We start from the raw sequence: 13,614 nt of genomic DNA, 5'->3' as shown, positions 1-13,614 counted from the left end.
TTAGACGTTGTCCCCACCGTCTGTGAAAGCGAAGCGCTGCTGAGTTAGCTCTGGCCATCGTTTTTCTTACTATTTATGCAGCGCTATTATATTACTGACGATTAGACAAACATTTTCTGCCGCTGAGAGAAAACCACTGCATGTCCTGGAGCGCCGCGTGCGAGTGAAAGGTGGGGAGGAGGGAGGAGGGAGTAGCGCCGCACGCGAGTGAAAGGTGGGGAGGGGAGAGGGAGGGGGAGAAACACGTAGTTGCTTGGATTTTAATTGGTGCGTTTTGCATCCACTGAAAACAAAGATGTTAACAAATAAACTGGACAGTATGCTGCACGTTTAATGATATTTTCACAGCTGCGGTCTCGACTGGTCTTGAAATAAAATGCCGAGTCCTCAGAGCCCGAGACCGAGACAAGACCGAGACCAAATGCGGTCGAGTCCGAGACGAGACCGAGACCATCAGAAAACGGTCTTAAGACCGGACTCGAGACCAAGACCGATCTCGAGTACCACAACACTGGCCATGGGTTTGTTAAGACAACATCTACTACTGAGAATAAATATATTTTACAGACCATAACAGTAAAAAACTTATCACTTATTTATGTTTTTAATTAGATTTGATATATTTATTTCTTCAATATTATTTTTCATGTCAGTGTTAATGTCATGAGGCTGATGACTCCATGACACTTTCAATTTGACTCATTAGGATTTGATCAAGAACCATATTTGCTTTTTGTAATTTCTGTCCAGTAAAACTATTAATCTATAAATCAACAGACAGGTCTATATAAAAATATAATCCATGTTTCTGTCTCATATTTATATGGCATTAAAGGACCTGGAACTTTTGTTTTTCCACTGACAGCTCTGGTTTGAACAGTAAATGCAATGTGGGTGAATTTTTATGGATGATACTCTGATGTCCCATTCTCCTGAAGGCAGCACAGAGCTGCACCACAAGAAACCTACAAGAAGAGCTATGATAATGTAGTTACAGTTCTATCCATGTGTTAATGTTGCAGAGCTCAGTCGTTTTGCAAATAGTTCAAAGTTTAAACTGGCATGTTGAACGTCTTTTATCTGGTTATTTTATGCAAGATTTAACAACTAGAAAATGTTACAAAATAAGAATATTTTTTCCATTGACTGGCTGCTGTTAGGCCTACCAATTTTAACTTGAATGTTCATTGCATTTTTCATAGACGCCTGTGAAAATAATTTCTATTCCCATTACTTTTTTGTTCTCTGGGAAATTATTTTTGATGATAAACACAGAAACAAGCATAAAAATCAAAACATCTACAATAGTGATAGTAATATTAATGATAAAATAATGGTCAGTGCAAAGTAGCCTACAAATTCTTTGGTGGGGGGCGGTGAGGGACCTGGATAAAGGCTAGGGGGCGCTGGCCCAAAAAAGGTTGAGAACCACTGAGTTATAGGCTCAAGATTTGAACAATTCTTCAAAGAGTTATCTTTGACTCAGTTTACCTTTCCATGCTGGTCAAAAAGCTTCTTCTGCTTTACATTTGAACTTTTGAAGCCATTTGGAAGGAAACCGATGTGGATAAAAGGCAAACAACATCAGTGTTGTTGCTTCTAGAACTGAAATCATTAATAGGCATTATATCCTTGGCAACTTCTAATTATTGACTGTATATATATATATATATATATATATATATATATATATATATATACACATTAGGGATGTGCCGATCAGGTTTTTTCCTGCCGATACCGATCACCCATGAGGGCCGATACACCGATACCGATCACATAATTATTATTATTATTTTTTTTTTAATATATCATAAACCCTACCAGTTACATTATGTGGAAAAAGGAACCATGAATTCACCTTAATTTAGACAAAAACTTGTTTTTAATAACTTTTTTCAAGAAGAAAACTAAACCAAACAGGCATTGTGCAAATTGTACTGCTATTGATAATACTACCTTTAACAGACTGATAACATATGAAGAGGCTAAATAATGCAAAGAGCCAAAATAAAACCTCTCAACATTGCCAAAAAAATTAAAGTATAAAACTTAACATTCAAAGGCAAAAACAGGTTCCATTACAATAAACAATCCTGAGTTACTGAATGAAAACTTCCTGTTAGCATGGCGGCTAGCTGATTACTGCTAGCTCTGATTGGCTGTTTCTGACTGAGCGGAGTAATTATGCAGATCAGGGAGGAGATCGATTATTTTTTCAGAGATTATCTGTCTCATGTTAGGACAGCGAAAGTTTTAATAAGTATGTAAAATGTATTTTTTTAAGTTAGATGCTGCAGCTTTAAGCAGAGGTTCGGTGTGAGAGTCACTACCAGGTGGAGCAGAAGCGGCGCTCCGTCTGTGAAATATTACTACCTGTAGCGTAGCAGCGGTTCAACAGCGAGAGCAGAACCAGCGTCTTACATCGCAGCTCGAAGACTTAAATAATTTTGCGGGTTATTTGTTTAGCTTTCTGACCGTCATGCTAATCCGGGTGAGTGTTTGTAGCTGTGCGCTGCTCTACCTGCTATCTGATCCTCCGTATGTCTTTTTTACTGCAGTGAGCCTCGATGTAGCCAAACTCCTCAAGTATGGCAATGTTTTACGTCATATTAGCTTCGTTGTGTTGATGCATTTTGACCTGCTTTAATTTTCCGCCGCAACACGCAAACTTCCCCATTCACTCAGTGCGTTATAGTTACACATCGCTTAGGATTTGTTGCTGCGCGTTTGCGCAGTGTGAAGGAAAGAGGAGACCAGCTGCACAGGCAGGTTGGAAATGAGATGTGATCGGTATCGGCAACAAGAGCCAATGATCGCCGATCACCGATCATGCACTTTTTCACGAAAATCGGCCCGATTATCATCGGTGACCGATCGATCGGCACACCTCTAATATACATACATATATAGTTGCTTAACTGATAATTCATTGTTTGTGGCTAACTTACAGCATCAACCATTTGACAATTTTCAGCTGACTTATGTCAAAGTACATCTTTCATTTAACCACTTTATAACAAAATAGGTCAAATGGACTGTTTCAAAACTTTTATCACATTTGCAAAATGTAAAATCTGAAGCCGTTTTCTTCCATTTACTTCTCAGAGGCCTAAGGCCTTTTCCCTGCATCAGGCATGTGCAGAGGGGGGCACATGGGGTGCTTGAGCACCTTCCCCTTTTGCTCCTTGCACCCAAGTGCCCTTTTGGTCAAATTTTTTTTTTTTTGGTATTATTATTTCCTAAGCCCTCTTCTGACACATAAAAACATGTGCTAAAATTATTTGCTTTTTTGTTTCTTTTTGTATAACATAATAAGCCTGTCACCTTGTTACCTTTGACCTTTTGCCCGTGACGCATGACGCAATTGCCTCTCGCGCAGTGAGATAAGGCGGCTAACTGCGGAGCTCAACGTAGCGAACGTTCCAGATTACAGAACAGTTTTTGGTGAATAAAGTGGAGTAGACTTGCTACTTGTCAGATGACGGAAAAAGTTGAAGTATTGTTTCTGCTTCAGCACGGAGTAGCGGTTTAAGCAGGGAGGTGATGGAATACAACAGACACTGACAGGCCTCTGCGTCTGCCTTTCTCCGAAAACTACTGAGTGGGAGGAGACAGCTAGGTGAGGAAAAACTTCTCTATCGATTCAGTATTTTTATCATACAGACATTAGGCTGCTATTGTTGTGCTATTAGGTAGCTGCTATCTAACGACTTTGCTAGCAAAGCTAGATAACTAAAAAGCTTCTTCCCTGTATTGTTAATGATAGCAGACGTTCTTCAGTGTTGCTTGTGCATGGGGCACATCGCCCATCCAAAACCGGTCATCTTCATAATAGATAAATGCCCGATCTTCTAATTTCCTTTGCTACATAATTTATTCCAGCGTTAGATAAATGTATCTTGAAGGAGAATAACACTTAAATAAAAGTCCAACAAGGATATTCATTTATAATTAAAAATAAATCACCCTGAATTACCGTGATAGATATAACTATGTAATAAAAGTGTGTCATTAATGAAGGGGAAAAACTCAATCCAGACTTTAAGTACGTTTAGGGTCTGGTTCGCAGAGTATGAAGTTATTTTTTTCCCCCCCAATTATTCAATGAAAAAAAAAAACTAACCTCAGTTAAGTAAAATAAAATTGTAATCAAAACTTTTGGAATTATCATGATTTCTTTAAAAAAAAAAGTTTTGTTTAAAATACTTTTTTTTATTAAATAACTCATTTTTACCAAACATAAACATTTATTTGCACACATCAGAAATCTTTTGTTGTGATTTTAGGCCCTACAGACGACATCATGTGAGAATCTCAAGCAAAACTTTGAGTCACAAACAAAAACTTAGAATACAAAGAAAAGATTTATGACATGCGCAAATAAGTTTGTTTTCCAAAAAAAAAAAAAAAATCACTTCATGAGTCAAAAATGTGTGATTTTAATTTTTTAAAAAGTTATTTTTTTAAGCAAAACTCAGTAGGCTTTTCTCATGGTGACATGCATTAACAATTAAATTTTTGCTTTTGTCTTTTTTTTCTTTTTTCTGCAGTTCCACTTTAAAGTTTGATACAGCTCTGCTTTCCTGAATGGACCATCTTCATCTCCACTGCAAGTGTAGCAAACAGGCAGCTCTTTTTTATGGATTACAGTACACTAAAAGGTTGCATTGTGTCCTTGTTTATATTTTTAATAGTGTAATTCTGTAAAGACAACATATATCTAGTGGTCTAGCTCTGATTTACATATCTTTTTAAATTGCAGGTTTGAATATTGCAATACTTTCCTATAACAAAATAGACCTGCAGAAAGAAATTTCTAATAAAATATCTTAAATATGCATAGTGTTATGCTCTATATAGAGATGTTTGTTAGCTTTGATTGTATATCTCACAATTTTTTAATTTATCATTGTTTATTAAACTCTGAAAGCTAAGTGGCTTTGTTTATATTCCATCTTAGAATGCGGTTAGATGTGCCCTTTTTTTGTTGTTGTTGAGCACCTGCCCCTTTAGTGGTCTCTGCACGGCACTGCATGGGCATTTTTAAAAACAGCACTTCCTTCTGTTTCAAGAGTCAGTGTCTGTTCCTCGTTTATTTTCGGCACTAGGAAGTGTAAACACTGTAACTTCTGGGAAATACCACTGGTCTGGTCATTTCTGGTCATTAGTGAGCTAACACGCCCTTCCTGCATTCAGAGCTCACGGTCCATCGCTTCACACTGGTTTTCGCCACGTTGTGTGGTATGGACTCTTTCCACCACTTTTATCTTTTGAGGTTTTTAATGTGGTTTTTGTCCCAGGTTGGGCACTTCAGTCCTCCCATAATTTCCACCCCTTTAAGCCCGACGATCTCTCGTGAGGGATCTGTGTTCGTGTCTTTTCGGCTTTCTCCGTAAACAACCGCTCCACATTATTTTTTATTTTTTATTTTTTTTGTCCAATAGAGAAGGCTTTCATCATTCGAAAACTATCCCGCATCTAAGTTTTGCTCAACATGTTATGGTTTTACAGCTATTTCAAAACAGCTGTCGAGACTGAAAGGTCCTCTGAGATTTCGTACTTTTCCTAAAACTCTCTTCGAAAACAACCCTTTTAGTTGAGCAGAGCTCCATCGACAAGAATCACATGACAGGAAAGGGACTGACCTTTGTAGATATCATATAATCGGTTACGTAAATTTACTACCGGGTCTGAATTTTGTCTGCGTAATGAGACCCCCTCTCGTGCGTAATCCGTGTGCTCTGCATGTGGTCTTTGTACGGAGATTTGTTTGATGAATACGTCAGTTCAGTTTTGATTTATTTATGGAGAATCTATCATTTGTGATGGCACAGCAGAAGAAACTGGGTGATTTAGAGGCTTTGTAATGTGCACACGGAGCTTTTCTGATAGACACTGGCTTCGTGCCGGATGGCTGCGTTTTTGTAAATGTAAATGTAGCCAGTTTTACCGTTCACGGGGTGGGGGGGTTTGGGGATGGGTTGAGGCTGGGGGGGCTAGAGCGACTGTATGTTGTGTTCGCTTCCACCTTATGGTAGAGCTTATTTTTAGCACTAGCAAAATATATGCTAAAGCGTGTGCTAATTCACCCTCACGTCACTTCCTTCGGGGGTGTGGGTGGGGGGGGAAGGAACACATAACGTATGTTGTGTTCACTTCCATATTAGAAATGTAGAGCTTTGAAGCTACATACGTGTAACTTTTGTACAGTTTTTCATGTAGGCCCATTTTGCTGGAGTCCGCGTGATCATTGAGGGAAGAGAAATCAAGTCACCGCTGTCCCCAACTGGACAGAAAGTCATTCCTGTCCTTATGGACACAACAAGCCCTTCATAGGCATGTTCACAGGTTCTGCTCAGTTGGCCACCTACAAAACCTACACTTAATATTTGGATCCTTTTCTATCTTCTAATCCTTGAAGGCAGTTTGCCTAACCAAAACTCAATTCATACCTTAGCCCTAACTCTGACCCCTGACCCAAAAATAGGGTTTCCCCTTGTGGGGACCAGGCTCCGGTAAAACTAGTAACAACAAATAAGTAACAAACAAGTAAAACTTGATATTGTTACTTATTGGCCAGTTCCCGTAGTGACTCCAGGTCTGATGGGAACTTCAGCCTGGAGAGAAAACCAGAGGATCACACCATAGTACACTTATGTGAGTTTTTTCATTTGCTACTAAAATCAAGTTGTGATATGACTGATGGAACACAATAACAATTAACCTAAAGCACAGCAAAGAAATTTGACAACAGATTGACTGAAAAAGAGAACAAAATGGCCCATTCAATGGTCCAATCTTAACCCGATTCAAATGGAAAATCATATTGACTGTGCAGTACTTTCAAGAACCTTTGCATTTATTTCCCAAAATTTTGGCTTGGTTTGAAAATGTTCCTGCATGTTTTAGCATAAACGTGTTATGCTAAACGTTTATGGTAACTGTTCAGCATAATATGTTCTATTTGTGACTGAAAATCTAAATGTAATGTCACCAATTTAGAGCAGGGAGACACTTCTACAAAGCAAAAGTATTGGTTTATCTTAACATACCTGATGGTCAATCTGGAAACTTCACCCGTCTCTAAATTAGTCACTTTGTTATGGTGACTCTCCAGTGGTTTTATCCTTGATCCCTCCTTGATTAGAGATTTCTCTGCATCCCTTATTGAGGATTTGAAAGGTGGCTATACTCTTAAGTATCTAAGTAAAAGAAATAACGCACAGAGACGTAGTTCTTGCTGCTAGGCCATAGACGAGCCGGAGATTTATTACACTACCACGGCTACCTCGTTACAGTTTCTTCATTTCAGTACAAAATCTTCATCGTCATTTCTTGTCACAAAAAATCTCCTCGAAGTCTTAATCTCGACCTGTTTTATCCTTTTCCATCTTCATCAGTATGTGTTGGAAAGTTTCAACCAATGGCGTGCTACTGTTGTTTTGCAGAAAGATTCTGGCACGCTTTATACTGAGTGTGTATTGGACGACCTTTAAAATATTTTGGACCTCACGAACTCAACATCTGCTCCATTTCAGAATTGCTGAATAGTACAATTTATCTCAAATTGTTAATTTTATCTTGCACAAACAGACATCCTTTCCAGTAAATTCTGGCTCCATTTGCGCTTTGCACGCAAATGGAAGGAAAGAATTCGGTCAGGTTGACCTAGTGCGAAGCCAAAGTCTTCGCCGAGGTGCCAATGTCTTTTTTCCGCCAAACAACTCCTTAGATAGTATTTCCGCTCTTACACCCTTCCCTCTTCTCGGCCGCCAGGTGGTGTCCGTTGAGGGGGGGGTACTGTCAGGAACCAGGGTTTTGTTTTGTTTGTTTGTTTTTTTCCCCTTCCCTCCTCTACCACCAGAGGCCGCCTGTGGGCCAGCCCCTGGAGAAGTGCGGTGGCAACCCCGTGGACACACCTGTGTAAGATCTACATTGGCTGTGGAGCTACATAAGGAGTGGATGGCCGACTCTCCAGTGCCTGAGTGTTAGCTTCCTCAGGGGATCACTGGAGATAACCATAATAGGCTAACGTACGCTGAAGGCGTCTGGATTCCTCTGTGAGCTCTTCCTGTGACGCATGAGGTTGTACCCACCGGTTGCTCGAATCCTGGAAGTTCAATCCTCCTGGTCCGTTGTGATCCTCCTCGAGACGCCACAGGTATTACCTGTCGGTTGCCCGGCTTCGGAGATCCCAGTTACGTCTGGACCCTGTCAGCCTCCCGCCTCCACCTCCGCAGACCAAACTTACCTGTCCGCCCTCCAGCTCCGCCACCCCTATTCCGAACCTCACCACTCTGGACCCCACACAATCCTCCCCGCTCAAGAGAAGCCTCCTCTGATTCATCCATTCAGTCCCAGAGCCGGTCACCAGCTCAAAGTAAGCTCCGCTATTATTATTGTATTTTCCTCACTGATCCTGAAAGCAACACTAACCACTCTCTCTCGTTGACAGTCAGAGGACCGGATTTTCCCCCTTTTCCCCGGAGCACAATCCCTCACTTATTATTTGTGTTTGTTCAATAAACCATCTTTACTGATTTCATTGCTCTCCTGTGTGTGTTCCTGCATGTGGGTGAAAAAACTGGTACCCATCATGACACTTAAGATGACATAATCATTGTCAGTTCTTTCTTCTCTTTGTCTAATTTGACTCTGTGAGTACAAATAAAGACTGTTGGTGTGATCTTTACATCAAAAGACTGACAGATTGTACTTTGAACACCAAAAGCTTGCTGACACAAACACGGCAAAGCATTTTACACAACTGCTCAAGAAGCAACTTAAGATACTAAAGGAGAGTTTTCTTGAGGTTGTTTGGGGGCTGTAAGCAGTTAATATCTTCATTACTGTAGATAACCTTTAATGGTGATTCTATTAAATATAAATTCAGATTGGTGCAGTTAAACCCTAGCCCAGAATGGGCTAAAATCAAAACAGACTTCTACCAACATCAAACAAATTGAAATTTGAAAATATCAGAGTAGTTTATTGAAATAATGTTTTATGACCTTTTAAACCGTCATCACGTTTGCATCTGATGGTTGTTTACACCAGTGTAAAGAGGTGGTGTACCACCACTAACCTTCCTATTTTAAGCATGATCTGACTGTGGAAACGTAAAGCGTTTCTGGTGTCAGATATTCTGCACTGATTCAGAGCAGCAGAAACTACTATTCGCTATATAAAGTGATGAAGTATTTCTTTACATTTTTTGCATTTGGACTCTAAAAGACGATGTTCAGTCAATGTTATACAGTTCGTGAAGTGCCACTGATTTAATGAGAATCAAAAAGATAAAGAGTTTAACCGTTTACATCTGAAACGTCAAGGAAGTTAAAATGCTGAAGCTTCTTATTGAAATTCCAACTTTAGGTGATATTTTTGCTTTGTGGACTTAGAACTGGGAAAATCCAACTTCTGGCTACAACTGGAACATACCTTACCAACCTTGTATTTAAGTAAATGTAAACTTCTTACACCACCTGACTTTAACCATCCATCCATCCATCCTTCTGTTTTCTGTACAGCCTTGGCCCTAGTGGGGTCGGCAGGGGTGCTGGTGCCTATCTCCAGCGAATGTTTCAGGCGAGAGGCGGGTATCTCTTGGACAGGTCGCCAGTCTGTCGCAGGCCTGACTTTAACCACTAAAACAAATTTCACATTGATTTAGTTTTAAGTAAAGCTTTACACTTTTTTTTTTTTTTTTACTTTAGTAAGAACCACAAAAAATAGCAAATCTAACTGGTTTTCTGAAATGCAACTGGAGCGTTCAAGTGTGACATCATTTCCATGTCTGACCTGTGACTTCAGGGACAAATGAAATGTAGCAGACCAGACCAGAAACACTCTACGTGTTCTCCTCGGCTGGTTCTTAGGACAGGCCAAATTTAGATCGATCTTTCCAGCATTCCATCTATGATGTCTGTAGTTTTCAAAGGGTTGAAGATTTGTACTCGTAAATTTTGTGATTTGCCCTTGTGTTGTTGCAGAACTATAACTGTGTAGCTTGTAATCATAACTCATAAACTTCCCACAGATAAAACCTATGATTTCACATATATGTTTGGGTTGAAAAGCAAGGAACAAACACAAATCCTGCAGGTTTACTGTGAAATTTACAAATTTAGACTCGTAAGCATACATTTTTCAGCCTAGCCCATACACCACCTTCTAAAAAACTATTTTCCATTAAATAATCCTTTGTTGCTGTAACTAACCATCAGATCTCAAGCAGTTGGATGTTTCTGAGATGGCCCTGCCACTACCTAGACTAAAGTTGATTCTTACCAACTGATGTCATCAGCAGAGGGACGTACTGCAGATAAAACATTAACAGCTTCTAACCTTTTAATAAAAAGCTTAAAAAATCCCAAACTATCCCAGTGAGGACAGTTCTGGACAAAAACATGTAACCATGGTAACAATTTTAGTTTCTCTGATTTTTAAAAATGATTCCCAAAATGTCAAGCATTTATTTGCAGAGAAAAACAATACTGGTTTTCTTACCTAACACAAGAATTATATTATAAAAAAATTGTTAAACAACACAGTACTTATATTAGTTTAGAAATCGCCTTTCACTGTGCTGCTGGGTTCAGCTGATCACCAAGACCTGGAGATAATGCCTCCTTTGGTCAAATTCAACATACATTCTAATGTAGACATATATACAATGATATCAAAAAATCTTAAAAGTTGATACTTACAAAAAAGGCATACTTTCACTTAATCTTTGAGAAAGCATTTTCTTTGAACACCACTGATTTTTTTCCGTTTGGGTTTATTTATGTGTTAGTGTGTGTCTTTCGCTGAGATTAGAACAGATCTAACAGACAGACAGATCTAACAATCTGTCTGCCAGCAAGTCACAGCAACACACAAACACAGACACTGCAAGTCAAATCAGGCTAATTAGACTTTCACTGTCCTGAAGGATGTCTGCCAACTCCAAAACCGATTTTAATTATGCCATCTCTGCTCATCTTTTATTCCTCAAAAATCCATACCCTACAGCTTAAATCAATGCATTACAAGAAAAAAGTGTTGTAAACACTGTTTAATGTTAAGCATTAAACAGATATTAAAACATGACCATTCAGTTTCATTTAAAGCTGTTCAAAGCCAAAATCCCAAATATGGAACCCTTCAAAATTCTTCCCTTTTTTACTTTTGCTTTTTTACTTAAAACCTTACCAAGTCTTTCCTGTAGTAATGGAAGTGGAAACCAATTTGCAGAACAATAAAAAAAATATTGTATTACAGGCCAGAGTTTTAGTATGCTATGGAAAAAAAAGGGGGAAATGCAGGTCAGTCACTGAGAATAAACCTTAACTGGGTCTTTCAGCAGTAATCAGTGACTTGAGCTGAGCTAACAGCACCACAGCTGGACAGCTTGTCAACCTCACTGACATATATCTGAATGAATGAACAGCTCTAATCATGAATCTTGGGTATGTGTGCGAGTCGAGTGAGCACACGCGTGCGTGCGTGTGCGTGTGTGTGAAGTCTCCCAGATGGCAGCCAAAGGATTTTCCCCTGATAGTTTGCTCTTCAGGAATTAAACCACCGGGTTTAGTTGGCATCGGCAGCTTTCCATGTAACAACTAAATCAAATCACTTCTGTTGCCCTCTGGAGAAAATCCACTACAGAGGAGTGAAGATTACCACAGACAAAAACAACAAGAAAAACAAGGTTGTCTCTGAAACCTGTGCTGAAATCTGTTGGAGGCATTATTTCACCTTCCACTCTGCCAAGAAACCACAAAGCTAATAAATTAGGACTCCACTGCATATTAGGGAGGACTTCATCTGACAAAATGACACCACTCAAAAGACAAGATCATCTCTGATTGTTAAATATTAGATGCGTGCCATCAATACTTCATAGGTGAAGCCAACTTGAGCTCTCAACAGCCGCGACAAATCGGTTTCCTCGCAAAATGTTGGAACTCTTCAAAAGCGAGCAGCTGAGGACCCTCCTTGTGGATTTAGTTAAATTTCTTCCAGCTGCGTCTACAAATCGGCCTGTATCATTTTAATGGGCCTCGGCCGTCCGTCTCCAGGAATGACAGTCCCAACCCTGGGGACGGCACAATTACTGCATTCAAATCCACACTGAGCTGTCTGAGGCCATTGCCGTAACATATGTGAGGAGTGACAGGTGCTGACAACCTATCTGGGAAGGGGTTATCATTGTCAGTTCCACTTATTTTGGTGCCTTCTCTGATACGTTTTTATTCCCCCACTATTCATCAGCATTTCGCCCCGGAGTGAATGAGAAAGTGGCCTGGAGCATTTTCAAGGGATCTGGGTTACATTTTTTGTTGAAGTATGCCGCTCTTCATTCAGAAGTAAAATGTATATTCACAGGCTCATTTGCTGAACAGGGATGCTCTGGTTGAAACACTTCATCATGTCCACAGAAAACTCCTAATTTACCTTCATAATTGAGATGGAAAAAATTAACTCACCTGGTTTGACTCTTGTCTTGGTGAAGCCCAAATCCTCTAGAGATTGTGTACTTATTCAAAGACGCTGAAAGTCTACTTTAACTCCAGGAAATTCAACAGTTCCTGAGTCCAGCTACTTTTTCTGTCCAGAAACGCGTGTTTTCATCAATGTAAGAGATTTCAGCTGAAGTAGCTATTTCCTCCAAAGCTTTTGACTGAACCTTTTCCGGGAATCAGAAAGCCTGTTGAAGTCTCTTCAACAAGTATAAAAAAGATGAAATTCCAAGGACACTTCCAAAGTCAGATCCCAGAATATTTAAGAATTAGATTATTGAAGAACCTCGGCTTTTGCTAAGACTTTGGGCTTTACGCATACAAGTAAGAAAAAAAGTCCAAGTCACTCCAAGTGTGGAGTTTTATCACCAAAATGTCTTTCTCGCCTCCTTTTCGTCCTCAGGTTGTAGAGGGTTTTTTCCCCCCGTCAGGTGTGAATCCAACAGATTCACCGTCTCAGTATTTTCCCTTGCTCGTCGTCTTCTCGCAGACTGCTCTGATGTGGTTTTCTCATCCCAACATCCAAAAACTGTTGAGCCCACAGCTGTTCGACTCCAGTCCCCTCTCGCACAGGTCACTGCCCACTTCCTATTTCCTGTTTTTGTGGTAACGGTCTTCTTCGCCGGTGATCTCTGCTCCTTTTTTCATGTCCTGGGAGAAACAGGACAAAAACTTAGAGAGCCTGGCTCCCCTGGTGAGGTACGGGGTCAATAGAAAGATAGCAAAAAGAAAGCAGCAGGAAGGCAGAGGGGGAGCGCATATGTCAGAATGGCTCAAAGATGCACAACGAAGGCAGAAAAAGCAGCCAGCTCATGCTCGAGAAGCAGATGGAGTGAGGGAGTGTGTGTGTTTGAGGAGGGAGAGGAGAGGGAGTGTAATGGAGAGTAAGGTGAGAGAGGCGCTACTCCCCTCAGTCCATCTCAGAAAAACAGAGAAGAGAGGTGGTGGGGATTTATGATTCATGTGTGTGAGATAAGGATTAAGTTAAACAGGTTATTGGGGATAATCCTCAGAGATTTCCCCACATGAGACTAGTAAATATTCCAGGGGGCTGACTTTGAGATAAGAGTGTATCTGACAAAGTGATCTTGTCTAAGCCTTGAAA

At 40.0% G+C, this 13,614-nt stretch overlaps 1 protein-coding gene across 2 annotated transcripts in view; it reads right to left on the bottom strand.

The window, feature by feature from the left end:
- The window catches only part of cdh5 (cadherin 5), an 82,616-nt gene extending 69,243 nt beyond the window's left edge, over positions 1-13,373 (bottom strand). Inside the window, exon 1 of one of the 2 annotated variants that reach the window (XR_015765525.1) lies at positions 12,477-13,368. The gene's annotated coding sequence lies outside the window, so the exon portion shown is untranslated. Of the gene's footprint in view, positions 1-12,476 lie in introns of both variants that reach the window. The other variant, XM_088013453.1, reaches the window with a different exon arrangement.
- Between the last annotated feature and the right edge of the window lie 241 nt (positions 13,374-13,614).

Source organism: Poecilia mexicana, unplaced genomic scaffold (genome assembly GCF_051168715.1).
Source record: "Poecilia mexicana isolate PSO_F unplaced genomic scaffold, ASM5116871v1 scaffold_15, whole genome shotgun sequence".
Taxonomy (NCBI): domain Eukaryota; kingdom Metazoa; phylum Chordata; class Actinopteri; order Cyprinodontiformes; family Poeciliidae; genus Poecilia; species Poecilia mexicana.
This window is presented reverse-complemented; position numbering and strand designations above follow the sequence as displayed.